This window comes from Pteropus vampyrus, unplaced genomic scaffold (genome assembly GCF_000151845.1).
Source record: "Pteropus vampyrus isolate Shadow unplaced genomic scaffold, Pvam_2.0 Scaffold2, whole genome shotgun sequence".
Classification (NCBI taxonomy): domain Eukaryota; kingdom Metazoa; phylum Chordata; class Mammalia; order Chiroptera; family Pteropodidae; genus Pteropus; species Pteropus vampyrus.
In genome coordinates, this window is record NW_011888783.1 from 1,426,412 (window position 1) to 1,435,226 (window position 8,815).

Genomic DNA, 8,815 nt, shown 5'->3' on the forward strand with positions numbered 1-8,815 from the left:
AAGTAAATATTATTCATAATAACAACAGAAATATAAATAAACTAATAATTCTAAGAGAATATGATAAAATCTTTATGGATAAAATTAGAAAGCTAAAATGTAAGAAGCTGAGGAAAACTAAAATGAGAGCAGAAATGAAATGTTTGTTTTATTTTCCAAACAAAAGATTCAATATGGTAAAAATCTCAAGGGGGGGTTACAGACATTGACAAGTTGATTCTAGCATTTAAAAAAAAAAGCAAAGGGCAAGAATACTAATAATTTTTTTTTTAAATCAAACATATTGGAATGACATTGGTTAATAAAATTATATGTTTCAAGTGTACAATTCAATAATATGTCATATGTATAATACATTGTGTGTTAACCACCCAAAGTCAAATATTTTTGAAGAAAAACAAGATAACTCATCCTAACAGACAGCAAACTAATTAAAAACTGATGGTGACTTACATTTCCAACCATGATGGAATAATTGGGACCATTCTTAAACACCCTGACAGAACAAATAGAAAATTAGAGAGGAAAAAGACAATGATTTTTAAACACTGGACAAATGTAGCACTCAGCCCCAACTAATTTTCTTCTACACTTCCATCTCCTTACCAGTGCCCAGGCCCCACAACAGTGAAAGGGAATATGCTTCTGATGAAATTTGGATGCCTTGTTCTAAAAACTGTCTTCATGGGTTTCACTTTATCACAGACTTCTTATACAATATAACAGTGAATGTTTGTCTTGGTTCGTTCATTGTTTTCAGTTTTATATCTCACATATAAGTGAAATCATATGATTCTCAACTTTTTCTGTCTGACTTATTTCCCTTAGCATGATTATCTCAAGATCCATCCATGTTGTCGTAAATAGAAATATTTCATCTTCTCTTATGGCTAAGTAATATTCCATTGTATATGTGTACCATATTTTCTTTATTTAATCATCTATTGAAGGACACTTTTGTTGTTACCATGTCTTGGCCAATGTGAATAATGCTGCAATGAACATTGGGGCACACATATCTTTACAAATAAGTATTTTCAATTTTAAATACTCAGAAGAGGGATTGCTGGTTCATATCCTAATTATATTCTTAATATTTTGAGGAACCTCTATAATGTTTTCCATAGTGATTATACCAATTTGCATTCTCACCAGCAATATATGAGGTTTCTTTTTTTCCCCACAACCTCTCTAACACTTATTATTACTTGTCCTGTTGATGACAGCCATTCTAACAGGTGCAAGGTGGTATCTCATTGTGGTTTTGGTTTGCATTTTCCCAGTAGCTAGTGAAGTTGAGCATCTTCTCAAATGTTTGTTGGCCATTTGTATGTCTTCTTAGGAGAAATGTCTGTTCAGGACCTCTCCCCATTTTTTAATTGGATCGTTTGCATTTTTTGTTGTTGAATTATATGAGTTCTTTGTATATTTTGGATATTAGGCCCTTATCGGAGGCATTGTTTGCAAATATCTTCTCCCAAACATTTTGGGTTTTTAAAATCCACAATTTCAATTAGTCGCTGCAAAAATGTCCCTGCTCCTCACACCAGTCTTATAACTATCTTGTCTTTAATGACAACTATTATTTGTGATTGACATGTTAACCTGGCTTTTGTCATTCCAGGATGCCAACAGCATCAAAGAAACCAGTAATATCATCTCAAAGGCAGCATCTACCTTCATTTGCAAACTATGGAGAAAAAAAAAACTGCTACGCACTTTTCTAAATGTCTTCAAAATGCCTTGTATAAAGAAACTATATTTTATATCTTCTTCTGGTATGCATTTAAATGGTAACTGAGCAGGTAGTGAATAATCTGCTTTAAATTATTTATACATTTCCATAGATATTTTGATTAATTCCTCTATATCAAACAGGAATTTCTAGCATCTCAACTTCATTTATATTGAATCAGGTTATAAGCCACTAATCAAAAATTTGTTTGCCAACAGTTATAGCTATTTATAGCTACTTGAGCTTGTATTTTGATTTTTTAAAAAATCTCTGTTCAGTTCATATCAATATAGTTAGCCAATATAAAATCATGTCCCTTTATGTATCTAACACAAGTTTATATTCTCATATGCCTCTCTCAGATTCTTATTGTCATAAATTAACAGAATGTTTGAATTCTAGCTATTGATTTGAATTCTAGTATTGATCTGGAGGCTATGGAGTGTGAAAGGGAAGAGTCATCAAGAGAAATGACATTAAATTGCATGGTAACACTTCAGGCATAGTTTAATAAAAATGTAAAAACAGCCTCAATATTTCAGGAGATGGGGAAATTTACTGCTTCTACTGGCAAGAAAGTTTCAGTGGGATTTGAGTTTTCATTACGTGGAGTTATCTGTATTCTCCCAAGTTTCCCACACACTTGTAACCAAAATTTTATGTTTGGCTTGGCAAGGGATGTGGATTTTTAATGTAAATGAGATCTGCAGATACAAGATATAAGGTACACTTAAAGCAGCCATTGAAGCTTTTTGATTCTCTGACGAAGACTTGAACTGATGATTTAAAAACTTCAGATTTTCTATTCATTATATTTCTTAGAAAGAAACAGCCTACTCCACAGTTTTGAATTTCTTATAACCATAAACTGCCCTATAACAGCATGAACTCTATCTACAAAATATTCGCCTTTTCTCCATCCTTCTTTCCAGGTGACATCAAAAACAATTTTAAGTAAGTATTTTGAACCCATTAAGGTTGGAAAAATCACTAATTCCTCATTCACATTGCCCTTGGATTCTAATGTCTTAATCTCTGCCTGAGTTCTTAGCTGCAAAAAACAGAATTTCTTCTTGCTAGTTTAATAAGACAAGAATTTATTAAAAAACATAGACCAGAGAACAAGACTTGGATTATACACAGCAAGACAGCCAGAAGAAACAATAGTGGCATTATTATAATACCTATGCTGCAGCAACCTGACAGTGGTTGTCTATGAAATAAAGACTCAAAATTTACATTAGCCACCATAGTTATTTTAGAAGAGAAAGAACAAAAAGACACAAACTTCTCATGCTGGTTGACTTGATCACCTTTCTCTCTTCTTCCTGCAAGTCTCATGTGAGTGCATCTACACGAAGAATCTTAGTTCAATGTAATTTGGGGTATGTTATTTTGATTGTTGGCTTTTTATAACTTTCTAGCCTCTAGAGTACATGAAATCAAGCTAGAAAGAGGACAGAATGAAGATCAAGAGAATTTAAACAAATATTAAATATGTCCATCTTTCTCACTTTAAATATAGCAGTGACTTACAAGCCTTCTTTTGTATGACTTGAATGCAAGTAACATCCTTGAGGTAAAAAAAAAAGACGTAATGGAGAATATGATTAATGACCTAACATTTTAGTTTACCAGATAAAGCACCTTCCCCTACAGTTTACCTTCAGATAATATTTGGTATTCATTTTCTAACACAGAACTAAATTATACCAAATATAAAATGTACAAATTTAAAATAGTATGAAATATGTATGATCAATTGCAGCCCAGGAAAACTCTTGAAGAGATAAACTAATTCTGCAATAAATGATGTATTTCATACGCAATTAATTATACAGTAAATTTTATTTCAAAATAAATACTTAACACAGTTCTCTATGTTCTGAAATGAGGAAAAAAATCTTCCATTCATTCAGGTATCAGTATAAAAGAGTTAATGACATATCAAAATTATATACATTGCTTAGGGCAATGGTTTCCTGGCAGGAAATTAATAATGAACTAATTTAAGAAAATTGTATAAATGATTTAAAAAATTATATTTGCATTATCTATGATACTCTGCCACTTTGCTTATTATCCTTTACACATTGTATTTGGATACCAAATAGGATTATTACTGACTAAATTCTAGATGTCCCAAGACAATAGGACTTTGGGGTTTCTAGGGAAAGGATGAACAGAAGAGGTGCTCAAAAATTAGTTTTGCAACCTTGAGGCTCTTATCCTTTGACTGTATAAAAGTGAGGAATTTGAAGGTGCAAATAGGTGTTGTGCTTCGGAGAACTTGTTTTATGGTGTGTGTGTGATTCTTTCCACAGCAGCTGTAATTAAGAATGATGCTTCCACCTCTTTTTCAGCCCAATAAGAGGAATTCCAGGGAACCATCCAAGAGAGTTGGGCCTGTTTTCTTTGACATCTTGGGAGAAAAGATGTACAATGGCTTGTTCTATACTCATGCCTAGAAAAGCCTGAAAGTCTGAGAGGATACTGGCTGACCATCTAATTAACTGAGATGAGATGGCTGTATAGGAGACAGTTTTCATTTTCAGAATTTATTTGGACAAAAGATGTCAGAGTATATTCCATTTAAAAACGAACAATAAAGAGAACTGGCTTGGAGCTGTTTTAAAGGGATTTTTTTCCAAGACAGTTATGGAGTTTACTATCATAAACCAGAAGTTGAGAATAGAGTGCTAAACAGACAGATGGAGGAGAGAAAGGTTAAGGTATCTAAAGAGGAATGATCTATTGTGATGGAGAAAAGCCCACAAATTCAATCCTCCTAGTCTCTCCTCACTGCAACGCTGGAGAAATCAGAAAATGAGGCTGAAGTGCTAGGAGTGAGCTTGGACTAGAAGAAAAGCAACACTTATGAACAGAAGAAAAATGATCACACTTTGTCTTTCTATTGCAGGCTTCTGTATAAGAAGCAGCCCAAGTTAGGAAATAAGAGATGCTTTAATTTTAATGAATATTGAAGAAGTGGCTATACACTAAAATTACATTTATTTTTTGAGCTATGGGTTTTTGGCGATTGATGTGATCTGAAAATTTGAATCTAAATATCAATAAAAGTTGTGGGAAATAGCTTAGACTTTATTCAGAAGTGCAGAGAAAAATTAAATACACAGAATGGGTTTATATGAACAACATGAAAGAAAAAAAAATACATTTTTATTTCATTCTTATGAATTCTACATGTTCAAAATAAGGCCGAAGTTGGGAATTATTTGAAACTGTATGTCAGTGTTTTTTTCTCTCTTACTCATAAACAACCGCGTTTACATTTTAAATCATTTTTACACTAAACATGACAAAATAAATAAAATACCTAAATATATGGTGAAAATGGAGGCTTATCAGACTATAGGAGCTCAATATTAAACCATCTCTTTTAGCTCCACAGTATTTTACATTTGGATATTATCTAAAAAAATCTTGCATTTTTTCAGGTCTCCATTTCACACCAGAGTTAGAAGTGGATGTCATGAGGTAGAGTCCTGGTCACAGTCTTGTCTTTACAATTCATGTATTCTGCTAATTTGGATTGTGCTCTGAGATTCAACTTGACTTTTTTTATTTGTCCTGGAAACATAGATGTAGTAGTCAAATAATAATCCAATAATATATATTATGATTATATTCATTATATATCTTATCCATCCAGTGACATATGGAGAACAAGACCATGAACCTATGCTAATTTATGACTCAGGATATTGGGTAGAGAGAATTAGTTGTTGGTTCCATTATCTGCATTTCTGCACTACACCACTAAAAGTAAAACTCTGGGTTAAGGTAATGACCAGTGCTTACTTTGATTGACTCACATGAATGACTTGTGGGGAGAGAGAAATGGGGATATTTGTTCTTAATACAGGGGCAGTTAGCATTGACTTAAGTTTGCTACCATCCTAATTGTGCACCTATGCAAAGAAGCCACTTGGAAGCCCAACAGCTCTTTATTCTGAATAATATAAAGAGACTGCAGTGAATTCAAGAAACTCTTAATATTTGTACATGACAATAAATACATGGCCTAGAATTAGAACAGAGAGCAAGTAAAACATATTTAATAGATTCAGATGTTCTGAGTATTTTCTTTAGGAATACTTTATTGTCTCTTTCCGACTTAAACATGATGTCATCTAAACGAAAATCATATCTCCTCTCAGACAATTCAGAGGTATCTAGAATACCACCTTGGTTAATAACAATAGTCATTCAGCTCTAACTATTCAAAGTTCCCAGCATTGTAAAGCTGGAGCTAGAGCTCTGCAAACCACAGGTAGGGAGGAGTAGAGGGCTACTGAAGGAGAGCAGGGAGCAAAAATGTACTGCTCCTGACTGCATACTGTTCATCTCAGTGACCCCCAGCAATGGCCCTTCAGCCCGCAGCTGAAACAGCTGCAGCTGTTTCTAGTCTTCAACTTCTTTTGGCATTCTCTGAAGCAGCTGAAGGCAAATCTCTCAGATATTTTAGCAGAGTTGTGAGAGACCCAGCTCCTTGGAACCTTATCACAAGACCTCTTCCCTTCATTCCCCCAGTCGAGGGCTTGATAAACTTTTTATCAAAGGCTCAGGTGGTAAATATTTTGAGTTCTGTAGGCCAAGATGTAAAATTGATGATAGTATGTAGGTATCTATATAAACATTTTAAATGTAAAAGATCACTTTTAGTTTGCCGTAATAATTACATGCCCAACTGGATTTGGCCCAATGGCCACAGTTTCCTTAATCGTAGGGGTTTAGCTCTTTCTTGCACTCACTATCTGTGTGCTGCCTTAGTTTTTCCTTTCTTTGTTTTCCTTTCCTTTCTTTTTCTTTCTAAATTTGCTAATAACTACCACATCAATTCTTTATGCTAAATTCTCTTTGTTAAAATACCTAGAACATATCTGCTTTCCTGACCAAACTCTGACTGAAACATGATATTAATGAATTTGGCTTTAATTTTACCACTCATCTGTTAAAAAAAATACCTAGGATCCTGAGAAAAGGAAGGCATGAGAGAGAGAAAATATAAAATTCCATTGTTAGAAAGCAAAGTGAATAGAAAAATTGCTTATAATTTTAATGAAGAGTTATATAGCATTTAATAAATGGAAATCTGTCTCATCTTTTTCTCAGAGAGTAAAAGTAGAAAGGTAATACATCATTAAACTAGAAAGCAAGGAAAATATTTTCTTTGGGATCCAATATTTTCTATGTGCTAAAAGAAGAGAACTTGGTTGAGATTTTGATGCTTAGTTGAGAAGTTGTTGAGAACAGCCTTCTGAGACAAAATCAGAGAGAAAAAGGATGTAAATAATTGAAAGTCACATTGTATAATTTGAAACTAGATTAAAATTAACAGAAGGCTAGAAATAATTTTCATTTCAAATTTAGAGTTGGCAAATACCTATAAAATTTATGTGTTCTTAAATAATCGCTCTAAATTTTAAAGTCTAAAGTTTTATAAATATAACTGTTTTAACTTATATATCTTTTGTTGATAGAAATATAAAAACTCATAACTAAATATCTGCCTTGAATTTGAATAGTAGGTTATTATTTATAAAATTGTTCCAAAATGTGACACTGGTGTATTTCCAACATCTTTTGCCAGTGTATTAATAAAGTGCCTTAAGTAATTGGGGTAAAAATCTGCCTTATAGAGTTAAAGTAAAAGAAAAATCTCCAAAATTGATTTCATAAAACTGAGTGTTTTGTCAGCTTAAGAATCAAATGAAGTGACAGTATAATATTGATTTAACATTCTACCTAATACAATGGAAATGTCATTACTTCCTTTTAATTACATTGGCCAATCATAAAAAGAAGATAAGTATCCACTTTCTTTCAAGCTCTTGGAAAGCCATGGGTGTAGTGAAAAGAAAGCTTGCTGAGATGATCCATCGAGTTGGCAGTTTTATCTTTTATCTGCAGATAATGCTTCTGAACACCATAGAGAGAGTTTCCTGGACATAATACACACATTTTTTCTCAGCCTGAGAAAATGTCAGCCAATTTAGCTCCAGATACTTCAAAGTACGATTACACTCAATGATGTGGAGACATCTATGGCTATAGTCTATAATAAAATAAAATTAGATAAATCATATAGGCAAGTGTCAATTCAAATTTGAGTCCCCATGTTGTAAACAAGTATATTATATTCTTCACTAAGTTGAATAGAAAATAACATATTCTTTACATGCATACTCCTTTAAAAATCATTATAGCATATTGGCTTATCTTTTAGCCACCCTTATAAAAATGCAGTAATAATGTGTATTAGTTTGCTAGCTCTGTTGTAACAAAGTACAAGAAACAATGCTTAAACAACTGAGTTCTGGAGTCTAGAAGGCTGGAATCAGGGTGTTGGCAGGTTTGGTTTCTTCTGATTGCTGTGAGAGAAGGATCCATTCCAGGTCTTCCTGGCTTATAGATAACCAGCATCTGCCTTGTATGCGTGGCTATGCCAAATTTCCCCCTTTGTAACGAAACAAGTCATTCTGAAGTATGACCTCATCTTAACTAATTACATCATCCTTATTTCCAAATAAACTCATATTCCGAGGAACTGTGGATTAAAATGTCAACATATAAAATTTTCTTTTCTTGGGGGGTGGAAGAAGGTCTGTTACAGAATCTCAAATATGATGGATCACAACATAGACAGTCATTGACCAGATTACACACTACCAGTGATAAATGTAGATCTCCTATATTGGGAGCTGTTATTTACAATTTGTCACAATTTCCCTATGGTGATTGTAATGCTTTAATAATATTAAAGGAGTTGATGGAGCAGTAGAGGTGGAGGAGAAAATGAGATCAATGATGAATGAGAAAAAATTAAAATGACAGCCCTACACTACAACATGGTGACAATGTAGCATCAACAGGTAAGTATGCTTTGCTAAATTCTCTGTACCTGAGGCTACCAAAAATATGTTTTATGGTGGTATTAATATGTCCACATTATTTTTAATGTCCCGAGTGATGCACCTTTGCCAACCATCATCAAAACACACAAGAACCAATTTAATAAAAGCTGGCTAAATAAAAAGCATATTTTCAATTACAGTC